The sequence below is a fragment of the Cuculus canorus genome, chromosome 2 (assembly GCF_017976375.1).
Source record: "Cuculus canorus isolate bCucCan1 chromosome 2, bCucCan1.pri, whole genome shotgun sequence".
Classification (NCBI taxonomy): domain Eukaryota; kingdom Metazoa; phylum Chordata; class Aves; order Cuculiformes; family Cuculidae; genus Cuculus; species Cuculus canorus.
This window is the reverse complement of record NC_071402.1, coordinates 143,400,249-143,422,037: the sequence shown is the minus strand read 5'-3', so window position 1 is coordinate 143,422,037 and position 21,789 is coordinate 143,400,249. Positions and strand designations below refer to the sequence as shown.

At 39.9% G+C, this 21,789-nt stretch overlaps 1 long non-coding RNA gene across 1 annotated transcript; it reads right to left on the bottom strand.

The window, feature by feature from the left end:
* Positions 1-1,287: 1,287 nt before the first annotated feature.
* Positions 1,288-17,791, bottom strand: LOC128851510 (uncharacterized). Its single transcript, XR_008448876.1, has 3 exons — positions 16,735-17,791; positions 5,888-5,946; positions 1,288-4,642 (listed from the first exon to the last, which is right to left on the bottom strand). It is a non-coding gene; the product is annotated as an uncharacterized LOC128851510 (long non-coding RNA).
* Positions 17,792-21,789: the final 3,998 nt, after the last annotated feature.

The window sequence follows — 21,789 nt, the reverse complement described above, 5'->3', positions numbered from 1 at the left end:
CAGTATTCCAGCTGAGGTCTCACAAGAGAGGAATAGAGGGGCAGAATCACCTCCCTCGACCTGCTGGCCAGGCTTCTTTTGATGCAGCCCAGGACCATATCATTAATTACCTCATCTACCCATATTTTAAATACCTCTAGGGATGGTGACTCAACCACCTCCCTGGTCAGCAGGCTCCAGTGCCTGATGACCCTTTCCACATGATGGAGAGGAGAAACCAGATAAAATGCTAAAATTGGAGAGGAGAAGGAGAAAGCTTGCGCCACAACGGCGGCTGCTGCACTCCCTCTGCCAAGCAGACAGTCAAGAGCCATCACAAAACACGGGCTCATTTGACCCCATTTACCCCTGTGTCTGCAGTGAAGGCCAGTCGGTACATGATGTAATGCCCTTACTGCCAGCAGAATTCTCCATCCTCTGTTAAAAACTCTACATATTCTTCTAAGACCGATTCCAGTGAGAGTGCCTTTTTATAACTACTTTGGCTGACCTGCTGTTAGGGCTCAAAACCTGCCTCTGACCACGTGTAAGCAAGTGCAACTCTTAAATCAAGTAGCTCTGGAACTAGCTGTCCTGAGAGGTTGAGGGATCTCCTTCTCTGGAGATATTCAAAACCTGTCTGGACGCATTCCTGTACATGACCCTGCTTTAGCAGACAGGATGGGCTGGATGATCTCCAGAGGTCCTTTCCAACCTCAGCTCTTCTGAAATTGTCTCTGCTGTTGGTCTGGGACCAGCCTCTGCTCATCACCGAAGACTGATTCAGTAGAATGTATGAACGGCATTGGGCTCTTTTGTTGTCACACCAAATGGGAAATCAAGCTGTATCAGCAGTTTGCACAGGGTACAGCTGTGGTGTGTTTTGTTAGAATGCTGGCTGCAGTGGGCGCAATTCTAGTGGAGTCCTGATTTTGCTGGGCATTTGCCTTCAACTGAGTTAGAGTCATCATGGTAGCTATTCTTTCATGTTTGTGTGGTAAACATCTCTGGTGCCTTGCTCATTCCACCTTCAGGATCTGCTCTCCTGTCTCTTCTCTGTCAGAAAACTGACTCCCAGGATGAGAACAATAATTATCCTATTAAATTATGGAGGTCCATTCTTTAATTAAACATGTGTAAATGGCTGGCTGTGTTTATACCAGGACTGTGTTTGTTTCATAATAATACTCTGAGATTTGTTGAAGGTGTGACTTAGTTTTAATGGTTCAGATCATGCTCTGCAGTTATATAAGAAAGCAGTATGTCTATACTCTGTAGTTTTTCTTGAAATGTATAGGAGCTGTGGGATCTTGGCACAGAACAGGTCGGGAATTGAAATTTCGATGGTGTTCCCAAACAGCAAAGTATTCTAAGGATTCCGAATCCCATAAACTCAGAGAGTATTTGTATTCTAGGATTTTATTTTATTGCCATTGTAGCCATAGAATCAAACCATTCAATATGAATATTAGTCCTGATTCAGATTATAATTCTACATCTCACTCAAAATGAGGCGTTGGCTGGGATGGCATTCAGATCCTTTAATGATGACTAGACACAAGAAAGGAGGCAAAACCTGCCCTAAATGAACAGTCCTGTAGCTCATGGTTATGGATATGATGCTTTAGAGCTTCCTGAGCATACTCTTTGAGAACAGGTGTTTCTCTGTGTTGTCCTCTTCCAGGTGGAACTACATAGTCTTCTTTCTCTGAGATTGCATCTATCTGTGGCAGTCAACCTGTTTGCCATCTCTTTTAACTCTGGAAAGCCAGGCCATATTGTGCATTTCTCATCCCTGTTACAGGAGACAGTGGTAGTGGATATAAAAGTAGCTCAGATGTAGCTCCTTCAAAATAAGAGTACTACTTATTCACTCAAAGATGTACAATAATCAAGGCAAAAGATACATTAATTTTCCTATCAAGCTTTTGTAGGATTTCTTCAATGAAGCCATCTCTGAGTTGGGACAGATCTAGCCTGCTGTAATTCATGAGTGTCTGCCTGTTTTCTTGCAGGCTTTTCACTGCTCAAGAGGAGTCCTTGGTTACTCTTGACAACTCACCCAATCCATTTCTTTAATAAGGCTGGAGGATTTTTTTTCTTTTTATCATTGACTATCCCATTTGATCCCGTAAGGCTGGGATTTATAATGAAAGAACCATGGCACTTCGTGTGTCCTTAGGGGACCCTAGACTGGTTGTATAGCACGGTGCCCTTAGGCAACCACTGAGAGTAAGTGAAGGCTAGGACATACATCCAGTTTATTCCTGCTGAACTGTCTGCCATGCAACCTGAGCAACAGAGATGAGTATGTCAGTAATGTGAGAAACAACCTGGAATAAACAACAAAGGGATCCCTTAGTCCCATTCTGTGTCTGAAAGACACCTGGGATCCTTTGGTAAGTTCACTTGAACTATCTGACTCAGCTTCCACAGCTTTAACATGGGGATAATGGTATTTGCTGTAGAAGACTGCAGAAACAGCAAGGGCTGATACACAAAGGGAGCTAAGGGTTTGTGGTTTTCCCTGCCAGCACTGCCTAGTTTAGCATAAGTTGTGAAATTCATGATGGGAAAATGGCTACATAACTGCATGGCTGTCCTTCCCCCTCTCCCTTCACTAGTGCCATCACAAGTAAATCCAGGCCTTGAAATGTGTAGGTTCTGTTTAGGTTGTTTAAGTACCAAAAAATCTCAGGAGTAGGCATGTCTCCAGGTGTCAAACTCCTTGATTCTTTGGTACTTTTAAGAGATTTTCTCAGTTATGCCAACTATACACATTGTCCAGCAGAAGCTGAGAGGCTCAACCGCTTCTGAGGGAGGTGGACAGCAAGCTACACATCTTGTGTTGCAAAGACTAATCCTGCTCTCCTGTTCCCAGATTGCAAGGCTGACCCATATATTGTTGTGGCAGTGAGTCAGGTTATGATTCACAGTGAAACAAGCATGGTCACTAGGCTCACCAGTCCCTCCTAGCAGAAATGACACACATACACATGCTCATTCTTTTTCTCTTCTTCATGCAGTAATTTGCAAAGTTGATAAGAGCTGACTGTTGGTGTGTGTGTCAGATTCAGGGAGGTTCCTTTTCTGTCTAACATCCTTAAACACAGTGAGCATATCCATATGATTTCACATTCAGCAAAAGATAGCAAGGAGTGAAAGTGCTGCAGCAGTCCCAGAACTCCAGGCAGGATTTCTCTGGAGACCACACTGCAATGTAAATGAACCTGCTGTGGTTGGCCTCTCCTTGTCTAAAGAATCCAGCCTATTTTTATGAAGCAACTACATAATAATGTTTCTCTCCTCCCTCCAACAGCAGCTAAAGCTGGGCACTCCCATCTGTTCTGTGAGTGCCTGTCTGGGTTTTGTAGATGGTAAGGGGAATTTAGGACTGCAGGCACATTAGCCCTGGGCAATTAAAATACACTGCTTGTATTCAACACTGTTTTAAAAAGGGGTTTACACACAGTGTTGGGGTTGTAACAGACAGGAGTCAGCTATTTGGAGGAGAACAAGGAAAATAGTATTTCGACCACTTTAAAAGCTATAGTTGTATATGAGAGTGATATACCAGTATTTTTTGAGAAAAAAACAACATGGAGTTGGTTTAACTGAATCTTGCATAATAATTAACTGAATCTTGCATAATAATCAGGAGTAGATTTCTGATTTTGTGCTAGAATAATTTGCTTGTGAAGATAATATGAAAAACTTAGTTGCATGCTTTGAAATGCTATTTTGCTAGATACCAGGTGTAACACTCAAGAGATGCCACCTCTTACTGCTCTGCAGGAAAATGGTGAAAAATGATTAGCCACCTATTTACACGGAATTTTGTTCAGATGAATTGATGAATCATTTAATCCCAACTAATGCAAGTAGTAATCTTAAAAATGACAGCTTGTCTTTCTGCGTCGTGTCATGAACCTTTAAACCAAGGACAGTCTTTAAGACTAGATGACCTAAATATTCTTTTTCAAATGTCTCTAAAGCAAACATTGAAATAGGTAAACAATAATCAGTAGATTCCTGTTTAGTATTGTCAGATTCCTTACAAAACATTAATTACATTTTAAATAATAAGAAAACAGCTTTGATATTTGAAGTACATCTATCATCTGCTGCACATCAACAATGAAAATGGTGAGACAGCAGGTTTCAAAGGCCCCAGTAAGAACAAAGTTTGGATGTTAGAGTTTTCCCACAGTTGCACTTCCTGTGCATTTAATGAACATACTAAACAGTCGGTGCTATGAATTGTTCTTTTTTCAATGGCAGGTAAGTTTGTATCCCATGCAGCACAATATATATAGTATGTTTATCACTGAGCTCAAAAGACAGAAAAGAAAATCACGGAATATTTGACAGTCCAGGTTGATATGAAGCCTTTCCTCTGCGTCTTAATGCAATAAAAAGTAGGTATACATCTCCAAAGCATCCTATTCCCACATTGGTTCCTCAGTATTTCAAAGGCCACTTCAGGATTTGTTTTGGATTTCTTTTGTTGGTGGGAGAGGTAAAGATGCATTTTAGGAATACAGTAGACTTGCTAAAAGTGACGCAGTAGACATGCATCTATGTGCAGTGCCTTTCTTCTTTAGGAAAATCTGTGTTTCGCACAAGCACGGCAGCTCCAATTCCTTCTCAGAAAGCAGCTGTTCTGAAAGAATAGATTTCTATTTACAAAGAGGGTGTACTTTAAATGATCATTTCAAGGGAAGAAAATAAGGAATGGCATGACTCTGCATTTAGTAAAGAACATATTCATTTATCCTTCTCCAATTGCTTTCAGTACTTTAATATGGTTCATGTTAAGGGGCAAAGGGAAGGGATAACCCCATCCCCGCTGTGTGACCATCTTATCTGTAATCCCTTCTGAAGGGGATTACAGATTCGTCTAGCCTTAGGTCGCATGTGGCTGCAGGATTAGCTGTTAGAACGAGATGCAGTGGATTAAGTAACCACTGTTATCTTGCCCTTTGCACATCGTGTGTAGCAATCCTAATAAATTAGAGGATCTGATGGGCAAAGGACGGAGGCACAAAATCAAGGCAAGGATTGCCAAGTAAACGAAACAACAGTCTGTATTAAATCTGTAACAATCATTGGAAGAAATGCATGCAGAAATGTGAATTCAAATGGGTGCAGATCAAGGTCTGCTACAGCAACCCATTTTATCAGGTCAGAGCAAAGTCCATCTGCCACCAGTGGCAGTGAGTAGCTTTACCTAGGCAACAGCATACGAACAGGACAAGCAGGCATTGATACTTGCCCAGAAGGTTACTGCAGACTTCAGCAGTTTGTGACCCAGGGCTTTTTGAGCCCATACTGATGGTGTCTTCATATGTAATAACAGTATTTCTCTTCAATAATAGCTATATTTCTCTTCATAGACGTGATTTCTCATCCATATATTTTGAATCCAAACTAACATATGTCATCTAGGACCTTCTGTGACAAAGGAGTCACCCACCTCAACTACATATCATAGAATCATAGAATCATAGAATAGTTTGGATTGGAAGAGACCTTAAAATCATCTAGATCCAACACCACTGCCATGGGCAGGGACACGTCCCACTAGATCAGGCTGCCCAGATATCATATGATACAATGCAACAGAACTTGCCAGGAACCCTGAGAAATGATGAAGAATCAGTCTCTCTGGAATTTGGTATCTTTGCACCAGTGCCAGTTCCTTTTTCAGTTTTATACTTTCCGCCTGCTACTTTCATTTGATTTCCATTCTCAGACTAAATGAGGTGGTGAGCAACTGTCTGTTACTCTATGACACACGTGAGTTTGTAGATCTCTACAATATCCTTCCAAAGGTTTTTTTTTCAGCCACAAGAATTTTGATCTATTTAATCATTCCTCATATGGAAGCAATTACAATTTTAATTACCTTATTTGCACTTTGCTGTGGAGTTGCCTTCCTGCTGTATCCATTATCAGATGAGAAGACTAGACCAAAACAAAGTACACAAAAAAATGAGTGTCCCTAAGCTAGAGAGTGTGATGTTTTCTGTTTTATTCTGAGTGTTTTCTAAGATTTTTCTAACAGTCTATTTGTTTTACTGGTCACCACTTAGCCTTGAGCTGATATTTTCGTAGACCTATGTATTAGAATTTTTCTACTTTTTTCCATTGCCTATTTGTTCCTGCCCTTTTGTTCCCACATTTTAACCAGTATTTATCTGTTTGAAATCCTGCCCTGTCATTCATTCTGGAGTGGTTGCTGGCAGATCAGAGCTCTTCCTTACTTTTAGGACTTTTAGGACTTTTAGGACTTTTTTGTAAACAGAATCACAGAATTCAAGAGTGAGCTTGGAAAGATAGATTTTTATTTTTTTTTCATTTTAATTTATGCCCATTGCCATTTGTCCTGTCTCTGGGAACCATGGAGAAGAGCCTGACTCCTTCTCCATTCTCTCCTATCAGGTATTTATAAACATTGATAATACCCCCTAAGCCTTCTCTTCTCGAGGCTAAACAGTTCCGGGTGTCCTGATCTCCTCTCATATGAAAGATGTTCCAGACCCTTCATCACATTCATGGCCTTTCACTGAACTAGTTTCATTAAATCGTTGTCCTTCAGATATTAGGGAGCCCAGACATGGATCCAGCACTCCAGTATGGCCTCTGCCTGAGTAGAGGAAAAGGATCACCTCCATCAACCTGCCTAGTAATGGTTTTCCTAATACAACCCATAAAGCTGCTGGCCTTCACTGCCACAAGGGATGCTGTCTTAATTTTAAAATCTTGTATATCTTGCTGCTTACCCATTTTGGCCTTTTGAATCTTTTGAAAGCTGCTGCTGACTGGTGGTTTACAGTTAAACCAAGCTTCAAGTCTGGTGTCTATAAAAGGTCTGCATTTTGCCTACACTGTACCTTTTAGTTTACCTTTTTGTCTTCTTTTAAGTACCCTGTCTTTTTCTTTTTTAGGTACTGGGTCTTTCTCCTTTTGCCATTTCTATAAGGTTGTTGAATACAATTGTTAACAATAAGACTTTTTCATAGTGCTCTTGTCAGCCAGGACAATATCAATAGTTGTTTTTGCTCTTGTAACTTACCTTGGAGGTCATTGTCCTTCTGATCACCTTGGTCAAGTAGTCCATTGCCCACTCCCAATCCTACACTGTTGTTGTTTGCTTGTTAAGTAATGCACTTCCAATCAGGAAAAGGCTTAATGCTAATAGTCATAATAACCATGTGGTTCAAAGTTTGCCCCAACACACAAGATAGCTGATAAGACAGGAAAGTGAAAACCTATGAGAGAAGCCACCTAGTAGCTCCTTTATGGTAGCATGAATGTGGCAAAAGAAGGCAGTGGAAATGGGCATTTGGCACACTATGGGCCATCTGTCTGTGGCAATACCTCCAGCAGATGGAGTACCTTCAAAGTCTGGGCATCATTGTGAATGCATGGCCATTAAAAAGAAATTCTCTCCTTCAACAGAACAGCTTATTTTATCCACAGGCATACTCAGCAAAGGACCCTTGTTTGTCTGTCCAACAGAGGGCTTATGCCAAGATTAGTGTAACTGTGCCGGCTTGGTTCACCCCTCTCTTAAGCACGTTCCTTACTAGGTGGCTATGGCAGCATAATAACAAACATTGTGCATCGTTAGGTCTTCCCTTATAAAAACTGCAACACATCAGGGTTTTGCGAGGATTTGCAGTGGTGTGGTTGAGTAACTTTTGCACTTGCATCACATTTCTCTTGCATTTACAATATGCTATTGTTATGAAACTTTTTATTGGGCATCCTGATTATCTGTTGCAGCTCACTTTTAAGAAGAGGTGTAGATAGTAGTTCTTGCCATCAAGTCTATCATAAAAAAATCCAATTATTTTTATAATATATTTGTATAATCCCTTTCTCAGTTTTATCTGTGAACTTTGTAGGAGGCTCTTTAGCAACCACCGAAGTGCAGCCCTTTGAGGTAGAAGCCAGAAACTGTGTAATACATCAACCTTAAAGACCAATTTAGAAGAGAAAGCAAGGCAAATAAAATCTCCATTTGAAACTGAAGCCAAAACATAGATGGGCACAATGAAAATGTAATGATGCTAATAATACTCTTTTACTGATGCAAAAATTGAAATGAGAGTCTACAGCTTATGTTCATATCTTTTTCCTTACTTCTCATTTGATACAAAACAGTGCCAGTAAATGAGCAAGCCTCCTTAATACCAAGCTGAGGTACTGATTTCCTATTATTTCTGTATTTCCACTGCACAAATGCCTGGAGACCTTCATTAAAACAGGGTCCAACTGCATTCATTTCTGCAAAATCACATGGCTTCTGAAATTGTTGAAATAGAAAACTAGCCCTACTTATGCAGGGAAGAATTTTCCCTGTAACATATTGAGTTTTTCTTGGTGATATCTGTCTCCAAATAGTGATCAGACTTTACGTCCTGAATGGCAAAGTTAAATATAATCTGTTGTCATCTCCTCATAACAACACGTAAGCCAAAACACTTGCAAACAAACCAAAATGTTTTCTTCTGGATCAGGAGTTTGAATTAGATGACTGAATTTTCCTGGCATGAGAGGATTATTCCTTGTCTTTCACCTAATCCTCCTCTGTTATACAATATATATAGTTACACATAGTTTTTCATTTCCCATGGGTTTGAAAAGATTACTTTTCCACTGGGTTTCCTGAATCACTGTAATACTTCCCCTTGATTCTCTTGTTTCGTCTGCTCAACTTTGTGTTTATAGTGTGTCCCGTAACCTGAATGAAGTTACAGTTTTTAGATCCGTCATTTAGTCTTTGAATATACTACTGGAGTCCCCAAGGTCTTGTATTCAACCTGTAAGATCTTTTGTTCCACCATCCACCATCCATTGTGTCAAAGTAGTTTCTCCCACAAGCGTTTCAATTACTAATTGATATTTAGTATTTGCTAAGGACTTTAAAGCCTTTAGTTTCCATTTGTCATTTGAGCTTTCCACCTCAGGTCCTAGAAGCACACTGAGCTTTGGAAGCACTTTTGCAGATCTTCTCAGATATATTTGATCCTTTGATCTTACACATCTTTTGCATTCACAGTTGTTTTAAGAAGATAATACAGGTTTAAATCATCTCCATTATAGTGGGAGCTGAGGAGGCACAGCATATTCACCCCAGTAAGTGGCAGGAGATTTTAAGGTACCACGGTATGACTCATTTCCAGTTTTCTGTGACCTCTTAATAGTCTATGCACCTTCCTCAAACAAAATATTTTTTCAAGGTGCAAAACCTGTTTCTCTGTCTTGACCTATACTTGACAATGCATGAATAACTATTGATATTGCGTTTCAACAAACTCTGTTATTTGGCTTTTCCAGGAGCAGTCAGGTGTTCTGGGCTTTTGTGAGCTTTTGAGTTTATTTATTTTTTTCTGCGAATTTCAGATCTGTAGTTTTATTCAGTTGTCAGTAGACAATACAATGGTGCTTCTTCATCTTTTTTACTGAATATAGAGAGTTATGATCACTTCACATTTTAGTGTTTTTTCAGCTCCTGTTAAGATCAGTGAAATTATTCTGCTCTTGACTGAGATGTCAGCACAACGTTCATGTGAAGGGTTTGTTCACTTGCAGATCATTCTGAGGTTTATAGTCTGTTTCAATACATTTACATGCAACTGTAGTTTGTGAAATTAAAGAAATTCTTTACATAGTATTAAGAAATCATTAGGTTTGGGGTTTCTTTTTTGGCATAGGGGAAAAAAGGCCTTGATGTTAAATTGTCTTCCAGGAATCTAGCAACTTTTTATAGAACTATTTAATCATGAGCTTTTGTTTTTTGAATCTGTATACATTGTAATACCTGAACGCACACACTGAGCATGAAAGGATGTAAATTGTTAGCAGTCCAGTACCAGGCCTCTTGTTTTCACTCTCTACTCACTTATATAGAGTTTGGTCCTGCTCATGAGGAACTACTAATAAATCAAACAGTGATTTTTGTATAAGCAGAACTAAGACATAATGGTTTCCTGTCATATATCATGCACTCCGCTTCCCTGTTTCCTTTACACTCTGCAGTGATTCTTCGCATGCAATTCCTTTTTTTTTTTTTACAGTCTACTGTTGCTTTTGCCTCTTTCTTTTTTTTTTTTTAATTTGGTCTCAGATGTGTTTTTTTGAAGCATCACCTTACCTTGCGTAGTGTTCCCAGATTCACCAAACAAGCAATTGCAAACATATATTTTCAGTAAGGTTTTATTCATTTAATCTGATTCAGTACATTGTGTTGAATAGAGAATGCACAATGCAATACAAAGGGAAGCATTTTTACGTAATGTTTTGCTTTCAGGATGTGTTCATAGACTTGTATAGGCAGAAATAGCATGTAGTTCTTTATTTTCAGAAATAGTTCGAGTCTAGTTTATTAATTATAACACAAAAGTCACCATCTTGAGCTATTTGAGATACTCCACTATTTCCCTGTACTTCTCTAGGAAGGGTGATGTAATTTATCAGAAAATAGTGGCCTCTTAGTACAAAGATACATAAATGTAGGAAAGAATTAGGTAGAGCTGCTGTCAGGGAAGTCTTGGCAGAGTTCACCCAGCTGAAGGGATCTTCAGGGAGACCTGTGGCTTAAAGTCAGGATACAAAGGTGATTTTGGAGGACAATTTGTGGAGGGGAGATAATACAGAGGAGACTACTCAGGAAAACAGGAGAGGCTTTTCAGTCAGGTAGAAAGGTCTGAACACGTCAGAAACTCCCCCTGCCTGAAATCTAAGCAACAACATAATTTCTAGCCAAATAAGCGAGCATGAGTTCTATAACAGTGTGTTTTCTTGAATACATGTGCAATTCAACAGCTCTTAAAAATGCTTAGAGCCTCTTATTATTTTGACCTTTCTGTTTAAAATAAGTAATCTCTCCCTGAGCATGGCCACAGGATGTTTCGTGAGATACGACTTCTCATAGAAACAATAACTATATCACTCTGGTTGAGTACACACAGGGAAGGTCCAGTAATCTAGCAGCTATATCAGATTATGGTGGATTATGTGGCCAGGGTTCAATTTTTAGGCAGTTGGCTGGTTGACCTGTAAAAGTGACATTCATTATGTATTTATGTTATTATTGCTTTCCTTTTTTCATCTGTAAATTTGGAACAAGAAAATAAGCTCCTTTAAAGAACATTTCTGGTGATGGAAAGCATCATGAAAGAGCTAGACATTGCTAGAGAGCCATACTGTGAGGCAGAAATAGTGTGAAACTTTAGCTCTGTGTGCTGGGTTTGGTCTTACAAGCACTAACAAAAAAAACTGACATTAGAAAACTTCCTTTTGACTTTTAGACACCATAAGTTTTGTTTGCGGGGCACATTGGCAGATGGCTACTAGCCGACGTGAAAGGCACTTCCCATATTACAGACATAAGTAATAGTGGCTACTTCTTCAAAGCTTACTTGTATTCTAAACTTGCATTGTCTGCTAAGATCATATTCTAGGCAAACTCAGTCAGACTCTACCGCTTCTTCAGTACGAGCTGCAGGCATGGCCCTGCTGTGCTGCCTGTGACATCTGAGGAACAGCAAAAGGAGATTGTACATGATCTCTGTGCTTTAGGAGCAGACAGTGCAGGAGCACACTCTGCCAGATGTTACTACTCCTAGGGAGAACAGAGCAGCCCAAATCTGCCAGCCATTCCCTTGCTAATTCCATGGACTTGTAGTAGATTAGCTGCACAAACTGATATAGTCCTGAGACTATACTAGCAACATAGAAAAGGTTCATTTTCTCCTCATGGCTCCTGTGGAAAGGCCCTTCTGCCAGTATAAGTAATCAGGCTTAGTGCAGGTTCCAGGATTTACCCTTTCAAGATATAACATTAGAGAGTATTTTCTTCCTTGCATAAAAATGTGCCAAATTAAGATGTGTAGCTATTAGTAAGAATATCCTTTCAATTCAACTAGTACAATTGTAATGAGCTTCATCTTGCTGTGTAATTCGGACACTCATATGTACCACAAAGGGGCAGGTAAGCTCAGGGAACTACAGTCTTTAAATGTTATAGACTCTTAAGCAAAACCAAAGCATACTTTAATTATTAACTTGTACAAGACATTTAGTAGATCTAGGGCAAAAGTTGAGATTATAACCGTCTATATTTTAGGAAGCATATCATGTTATTCTCTCTGCTCTCAGAATGAAGGCCTCCTTCCTAATCCATTATTCCTTAGCAGTGCTTTTTCAGGAGAGAAATGTACTTGCCAATACTAATGAGTTACACAATTCAAGTGTTACAACATGAATAAAAGAATTTGTGCAGCTCCTAAAATCTTGTTTTGACTAAAGCTAAGGGGTGGCTTTATTAGTTGCCCAAACAGTCTCAATGTATCCTGCATAGCACAGGCACCCAGGGAGCGCTCCACAAGCTGCAGCAGCCTCTCCACTGCCAAAAGTGGGGATTTTATTCCCACTCACAGCTACAAGCTCCCACTGCAGCCTGATCATTCCTGGTTGAAAACAAACCTTGCAGAAAGATTTCTGTCAGATCAGCAAGTCGGTCTCACTTGCAAATGACTGCACTAGATGGGAAAAGTTGGCACAGGTGGAGTGGTAGGAGCACATAACCAAAGGGGGTGAAGGAGTCCACCCCATCAATGGAAGCACAGCCTTAGGTCAGCTTGAGCCATTCCTGCAGTCCTCACTCAGAATGAATTTAGACCAATGCAGGTTGTGCAGACAACAAGAAATTGGTAAGTTTTACATCAGTAGGAAAATACTCTAATTTCCACAGCCGTCTGCTCTTAGGGTAGCTTGAACTTCTCCTTCTTAACTATGTAAATGAAGCTTTACTTCTGGGAATATTTATATGAGAAATAGCACCAAAATCTATCTTGATTCATAAATAGAATATGTCAGTCAGAATCTCTGTCTTATGACAAAGAGTGTAACCATCTGCTTGGAGAGCTGCTATTTCAGATTCTGCAGACAAGTGAAAAAACAACCTCTTTTAATGGCAGAGATTAATTCAACCATGCAAAGGTAATTTCAGCCTAGGAATTCCACCACCAAAACTATGGAAACAGGATACAAAATTGCAAACATTACATCATCAAAATTATATCACCTAATAATACCCCTGTGTACGTGAAACAGGAACCAGCAGCTTTGGGCAGTGGATGACATTTTCCCTAGACATCACATACACTGCTGGGCTCATTGCAGTGTCCTGATCCTGGCAAGCAGATCATATATACACAGGTGATATAATCTTCCATTGTTTTTAAATTGCTTTGGGAATATTTGCAACTCCAAACTTGTTGTCTAGTTTAATTTTTCTTGAGTGGTGATGTGGAGACTGAATCCAAGTAAAAACAGGTTTGTTTGAGGAAAGAAAGAAAAAGCTTAAGAAAACTGTTCAAAGACTGATAAAATCTGACCACTTGCTAAGAACACAGATACTTCTCACCACTGCGTACTCAATCATTAGCTATTGTTTTACTAATAGATGTCAGAAGAAGAATTTTACATTGACTGTTTAAATATTTGAAGTTTAGCACACATCCAGAATTCAGTCACTCTGTAAAGCATGACAGATTACTTTCTGCTACAGCCGAAGTCCAAAAGTATTAAAAGTATAGAAAATGCTTGAACTTTTTGAACTCAAGGGATAAATTGAAGAATGAATAAAAAGAAAATAAAAATTGTCACCTTCTGGTAGTGTGATGTTTTCTTTATTGTTTCTACAGCTTTTGGACTTTGCATTTTCCTTCTAAAGCTGATTCAACATGCATATTGATCATGCCACAGAATACATCTTTGATCAACCTGAATGTATTATAATTGTATGTGGCTGAATGAAAGACAGAAAAGTACACTGCCTGAGATGAGACATGGTCTGTTTATAAATTCTTCATAATTCTTATAAATGAGCAATCAAGGGCTGGATGGACCTCATTCCAAAGTTTCATTACAGGCTAAATCTACAGAAAATATTTCATTAAAAATATATGGGCTTTTCCTCCTAATTCTGTAAAGTCTATGCTACTTCCTTGTATAAAAACTAATAAATGTGGCTTTTTCTACCCTCTCTTTTAAAAGTCTGAGTGCCTATTCCTAACTCAGTAAACCTTTCACTGTCTAAGTAGTATCATCCTCATGTTTTTTTTCTGTGCCCTATACCCTTGCACATCTGAAATCTGACTGCTTGGCCCATCACCTTCCATCACAGCAAGTGATATGTATACACGTGTTGGCGGAGAAACCTGACCATGTACTGTCTGTATACTCAGTGTTCAGTCTAGTGGAAAACAGAACATGATAGGTTCATAAATTGTTTCCTATGATCTAAACTGATATGACTAAAGTCTGCTCTTTGGGATCGTTTATACTGGCTGTCTGGAAGCTTCTTTCCTAGTTGCTTCCTCCTCAGCCCTGGCATAAACCACATCTCCTGATAAGTGTCCTTCCAGCAGAGAAACATTGGAGAGTCTTTCACCTTTTGCTCTCAACTTCATGCTGAGCGCAGAAGGTTGGAGGAGGCTGCTGAGAGGCAATAGAAGCCCTCTCTTCTCCCAGGCTTTGTCCTGTTCCTGCAGTGCTCCTACTAACTGGCATCTGGGAAAAATCAATTGCTCTGCTGTGCAAATACTGAGATGCAGCTGTGTGAGTCTAATTTACCTCATCTCTGTCCCTTTTTTCTGCAAATCAAGCTAGGCTCCTGCAGAGTCAGCATATTCATGGGCTAAGTGTAGATAACCCCTGAACTCAGCTGCCAGGACCTGTGCCCAGTTTCACACTGGCAAAAGTTTAGAGTTATTTTACTGAAGCTAAAGAGTTACTAAGCAGCAGCTAAAGAGGCTACTGGGGCAGCCACATGGCCTGCCCACTGATGTCTGGAGGTTACAGTTATCTGCACTACACTGGGACTTACCAGATAACCTGTAATATCTGAGTCCAGACAGCTAATTGTCCCCTACTGCAATCTCAGCCTCTGTTTCCATAGATCAAAATTTTTCTCTATATTAAGCATTCAACCCTATGGGCAAGAATTCCACAAGTTCTTTATGCATGTGCTGGGCCCTCTGCTTTATGGAAAGTCATGATGCATTATGAAATTACTAGCGGAAACTATCTAGAATCAACAGGAATGTCAGGCAAAACTCACAGTTTCCCTTGTTTTACTGCTCTCTTATGACCTCTCCTTACTTTCATGATTAGCACTGTTACTGATCTCGTACTGGCTAGGGTGTAGAAAACACTATTGGGGCTGGCAGTTTCTAGTAATATATTTGACAGTCTGCCAACAGTTTTGCAATAGAGCAAACCTATCGGGTTTGGGGTTTGTAGTGTTTGTTCAGTGATACTAGCCCATACCCGTCAGTGTTGGTAACAGCAGGAAAATAGTAATCATAATAGGAAAGAGCACCTTGACTATATACTGGTATGTGACTCCTTTTTAGGTCACTTGCCTTTTTCTCAATCCTACTTTTGAGGTCCTCAGATGTTAGCAAAGGGCTCTGCTGGTAGCAGCAGTGTTGCTGCCTGCAGAACTCCCCGTTGGCAATGAAGCCATGGAACTCAGCAGCAGTAAGTACAGAGCTCACCTCTGCTGCGCCCACTGGCTGAGCCACCCTCACTGCTCTGATAAAATCTGGTTACCAGCTGAAACTTTACCAGGTCCTTCTTCCTCCAGTAAGGAGATAACTAACTTGAGGTGTGTACACTGACTTCAACTCCAGTTTTTCTTTCCTACCATCCTCTAGCAACTCAGAAAGGTCAAATGCCAAGGCATTAGCTCTTTTGTAGGATAGGAAGTTCCCAGAAGTCTATTCCCAGGAGTCTTTGTTCTCCAGACTCCATAGTCTGGGTGAGAAGCAACTGCTCACAGCACCTACACTCAGTGCAAGCTGTAAAGCAAGTGCCATGAATGCAGGAATGTGCTGTCAGAGCATGTTTTCAGGGAAGGCTGTTTGTTTCCTGATGATTCCCAGGACCTAACTCAGTATCTCCCATCTGACATTCACTTGGGCCACAGAGAAGGTCTTTGGCCGGTTAGCTGCAAGATCAGGATGAGGCTTTTACACTCACTTCCCTGTCCTTCTCTGTTGAGAAGCAGGATACTAGTCCAACTATTAAACTAGCAAGCTGAAAGTATGCCTCACTATTACAATTCTCAAATATATTTTCAGTATACGGTAGTATTATTGAAGTTGGTGCTCTGAAGAGAAAAGAGGAGGAATATATGTGCCATTTTGTTTCACCCAAGGCAAACAGAGAGAGAGACGTGCAACTGGATGATTTGAAAGCTTTTGCTTTTTACAGTAGCAGTGTCCTAAACAGTTCCTTCACCTCAGCCCGTCCTGATCCACCTCCCCAGCAACACTTGGGTGGTAAGGATTTGTTATGGCTGACAGCTGACAGAAAGATATGAGGAGAAGTTTGTGGAAAGGAAGAACCAAACAGTATTTTCACAACACTGTTTTTCGAGTGATACCTCCCTTTCCCACTTTCAAAAGGCTATTTAGGTGCTTACATCTGCCCAATACAGCAACATCCAGATAGCAGGGCAAAAAAAAGAGTTTTAGCTCTAAACACCAGACGTATACTATATCTACCATTATATGTCATTACATATGTTATCATACCACTTAGGAAGTTATAAATAGAAAACACCAAGCATCATCATGGAAACCCTTTTACCACAGTAGCAAGAAAATAGACACATGCTCCATGAGGGTCTACAGACCATCTGCTCCACTATGATAAAAGAACAGTACTCACCAGAGGAGGCTTCCCTATCAGAGTGGCCAGGTGAGGGATTCCTGCTGGTTTCTCTTCCTCCTGCCATAGACTGCGTAGCATAGATGTTCTGGTATTGAATGATATCCTATTGCTATCAGTCAGTCCCAGTACCCCTGACAGTTTTGATAGCTTGCTGATGTCAGCTTTAAAACGTGGCATGAGGTTGACTCTGTGAATTGTTCAGCCTGTTCCAATACAAACAGGTGGCTTCAAAGCAGCCAGAGGTCTAGTTTTGTCCTTGGCTTTCTCATAGCAGGAGACAGCCTTCATGAGATACTCTTCGTGTCGCATGGATTTGTGTACCTGGTGTGATATTCCTTAGCTTTTCCTTTCACAGCTTCAGTGGTTCTTCACAACTACGTCCTGAACATCCGCTTTCTCCAGAAGGAACAACGTGCCAGGCTTCTGCATTGCTGTAGCAGAGATAAGCAGCATGGCAGTCCTTAACTGTGTTTATTGAAAGGTTAGAGTGTGCTCTGATATGACCCTAAGAGCATGCTACTGCAAACAGACTGATCCTAACTGTGCACCAGCATTTAAGTAGGGAGCTGTCATCTGGTCATCCTCACCTCAGTGCATTATCGGGCACAAAGGGTGAGCACATGGGGTAGTCCTCATGCAATGCTGGCAGAGCCATGCAGCAGCTGGAAATGTATCTCCTGAGCCAAGAAAGTTGCAGCGTTCTTAATATGCTTTGAAAGAGCAACATTAAACACCTACTGCCTTGCCAGCTCATGGCATCGTAGTACTGCAGGATCATTTCAGCACAGCAAAACTAAGCTGAGTGAGCCCTCTGCCACCCACATGGAAGAGCTGAGAAGGTAGGCTTTTGAGGTACACCCTGAAGAATCTGTGAAAAAATGCATCTGTGGAAAGGTATAGCATTTACTGATGGTCTACTTTTTTTGACGTAGTAATGATTCGCATGAGTTTTTATATTGTAGCAGGCATTAATCAAGGCCTAGCTCTTACAATTTGTTTCTGTCTTCGTAATCAGCTTGTAGAAATAGCCCACTCTGTGCCCTTTGTTTTCCTCAGGCGATGTATGGAATTACAACAAAGAGTAAGTCGCTGATAAAATCTAAGCCATGATCAACTTCCGACATACTATGTAAATGTTTGTAGATAGAAATAAATTATTCTGTAGCCCTAAAACACTGCTTGCATTGCTTGGGGTTGTTTTTTTTTTAAAAAAATAGAAATAATAGCAGGATTGATACAAAGAGGACATTTATACTCCTCTATTTAAAAATATTGTGAAAATTAAATCTGCCTTTCCTTGGATTTTTTTTTTTTTAAATTACTCTGGCATTTTTACTTAAATGTAGATCTTGATGTTGAATCACAGAAGACCTAGGGAAGGAGCTGTTATTTTTTGGTGAATCAATTTTGTACAGACACATTTTTTTCCTGTGTTGATTATAGTTAATTTGCTTTTCATAGAAGCTACTTATATCTCTCCTGGTGCGAATTGTGTGGGTTATTTTCAGTATTTCAACTCCTCTGTAAACCAGGTTTATTTGCCCGGTATCACTCATATTCTGCTAGTTCTGCGGTTGACCATAGTGTCTTTCAGGAATAGCAGGACACTGCACAATTCTACTTTGGATACAAAAGTATGCAGAAGAGTTCTAAACCCAGTGAAATCTTTTTGTCTTTCAGTGTCTGGTCATAGGTCCTATAGCTGTCATAAAGTTTTGATCTTACAAGAAACAACTGGTGCAATAACCTTCAACTAACTTAGAAGAAGATAATGTAGACGCAGTTTGACTCCTAGAAAAGATGTGAAAATCGTCCTGAAATTGCACATAGTGTTATTTGTTTTTTCCCAAGTATGAGCTACATGCAAGATGCAATAACTGTTCTTCCAGTCTCTGATGGAACCTGAATTTTGTTGAACAGATGCCTTTCATGATGTCTGCAGGAGAATACTTAATTTTCCATCTCTGTAAGACAATATTCACTAGCCTTTGGGATAGTAGGAAGAGATTAGTTTCAAGCAGGACCTTTTAAATCCTAGAAGTTCAGAGAGAGCTTTGAAGTACAAAGATGTGGGCATCAGAGAAGAATTCATCCTGTCAGCACAGTCAATTAATTCAGTGCTCTAAAAGCTCCTATTTCTTTCCACTGACTTTAAAGGCTGAGCAGCACAGTTATAGGCATCTACATCATGAATGTTAAATCAAATGCATCCCCACTGCACTCACTTCTTGGCCAAATAGGGCCAAGCACAGCCACATGGTGTGAACTGCATTGAGCCACCACTCATGCCAGCAATTTGGAAACTGGTTTTGGGGTCCAAAGTGGGACTGCGGCAGCCTTTGAGTGGAGTCACAAGCCTGACAGAAATCCAGTTGTTCATGCTGATATTTTGTGATTCTGAACCTCACAGATGTGGACCTGCAGGTGGAAAAGTTGAATACCGTGGATATGATCCCAAAATAGTTGGTTACACTGATGAAAGACGCTTCAACTAGAATGGAGATTTTGCAGGTATCTTAGGAAACAAAGGTCCCTCATTAGATTTCATTGTTGTCCTCTTTGTTGCTGAATGGTTTTGTGGTCATATATTAAATGGAAAGAAGAAAATAGTGGCAGCAAGATGTTGAAGGGAGCTGCTGTATAAAGGAAAATGTCTCCTTACTAAAATATCCGCACAAAGAAATGGGAGGGAGTCATTTGAAAGCACCCAAGATACACTGTGCATAGAATAATGGGACATAAATGGAAGAAAGAAAAGCCAAAGCTATTAAATTATGTTTTGTCTGTCCTTGATGTTGAAAATTGTTATTATTCAGCAGAGTCCAGTCCATGTTTGTTTTGTTTTAATGTCTGGAATACTTTGCATTTCACCCTAATAATCCACTCTGTTCTAAATGTTTATACAGCATGATTTACTACAATGTGGATGTGTAATTATAGCGATGATTAGACAAAACATCTTTGACAAGAAAGGAAAACAGTAGTTAATAATGTTTTCCATCTGTTTGGTAAAAACCTCACTTAAAAAGAAAGAGCCCCTTAGCATATAGCAGGGTCCAAGGCAACACCTATACAAGTACATGACAGCAGTATAAATGCCTAATGAATTCATTCTGATCATTGCTTACACATTTTTGAAAGCACTACCATCTGTTTTATAGATAAATATTACAGTAATTAATGTCAGCACATGTTTATATTATATCATTTCCAGAGTCTTATTTTAGAGTTAAGACCTTTTTCTTTTCAGGGAGAATAATGACATATTTTAAACTATTGGCAGGAAATGCAATGTTATTAGGACAAAATGAGTGAATTTCAGTAATGGCTCGCTTCTTTATTGGAAAACTTTAGAGCATTTAATGCTTCTGTTCTTCATTAAAGCCCAAATACTGGGTTGGTGCCTACTCATGGTAAACCCAAAAGAAATTTAAGCATTGCTGATTGAGGTAAAACTACAGTGGACAATATCATGAAACCTCTGAGCTCCTGAAATTGCTATTTTATGCCCTTGTGGCACCTTTCTGAGGACTGGGCATAAAGGGTTTATTAACGCCTGGCATTGGGCACTCTGGCTCCAGATCGGCAAATGATCCAGGTTTAAAATAAATGCATGGGTTAGGTCTAGTAGAGTCACACGCCTCAAGGACTCTATTGTTTCTTGCTGTTTATAAGCCCCTGGTTGGTTTTGTCACTAACAATGTATTTGCCTTATGTGCATTGTAAAAAAGCAAATATTTTCATAAAAATTGTGCTGTTCCCCAATCCAAAATCCTAGGAAAGGTGTCTGCAACAGTGCAAGCCAAAAGAATTAATCTGATTCTCATTTGAGACTTCTGATGTGCCAGTCAAAGGCTTGGTGAAAAACCCACTGAAGTCAATTTAAAGACTTCTGTTGACTTCTTTGGGCTTCAAATGAGAATTTGCCTCTACTTGTTCTCAAAAAAAAACACCACTCCTGATGCACAAAAACATAGATGACAGTCCTGAAACATAATTGTTTTCATTGTGTTCATTATATCAATAACTGTCTTTCTCTCCCAATGAAGTTGAGTCACAGCTGAACTTTTCTTGTTCTGTCACCAGTACTCCACGCACCTGTACAAGGACCTGCAAGCAGAAAATCTTTGCCTAGTGACTGACTTCGATGAATTTTATTTTTCTGATATGGTTTCAGTTACATCTCTTGCTCCCTTTCTACATTCCATGCTGCCAGTTCCACCTTTCATTGGTGCTGCACTTTAGCATGCTTTATTAATATCTTTTGTTAAATTTTATTTCAATTTTTATTCTATTTTTTAAAAGAGCTGCAGCAGATGCTGCAGTTGCCGAATCTTGTTGAGATTTAAGCATCTCTGGAGAGACTTAAATCTTCTAACACTACTCAGTACACTCTGAGCCGCCAATAGATTTTCCTGGATGTCTTCCACCATGGATTCCACTTAAGCAAGGTTCCTAAGTATCAATCTAAGTTTCCAAGTAAGTAATTGCTGCTAAGATGCCTTGCAAAGAAAGCAACTCCATGCTTATTTCCATTAGAAATACCGAAACAACTGGAAAGAGTAAAATAATTGGAGACTAAAAGGGGGATGAGTAAGAAATAGCAGGCCTATCTACTTGCAGAGTGAAACTGTTTTCCCCTGAATATCACTTACCTGACAGCAAAAACTTCAGCAATTGCAGGATGTTTGGAAGAGCTTCCTGTGCAATTAAGTTCTCCTGGAGGGCACAATGTCCAAAAACTCAGTGAGACAGAGTTGAAATACAGAACTCAATGCACTCAGTGGGAAAATACCCACAAGGATTCAACCTTCTCTTCTTGAGGTGTCCAAAAAGTTACTGTCATTTAAAAATGCTAAGAAAGCTGGCAGCACTCTGCCAAAGGCCACTGAACAAGTACATTGCTTTCAGCCCTCACACATTCAATAAGAGAAAACAACCAGCTACCAGCTTCCTGTCCCACTCTTTCTCTTCATTTCCCTAATGGTAATGGTGATGGTGACTTCGGAAGAAGAAATTCCAAAAGGGCTGGAAAGCCAGTCTAAAGTCAGA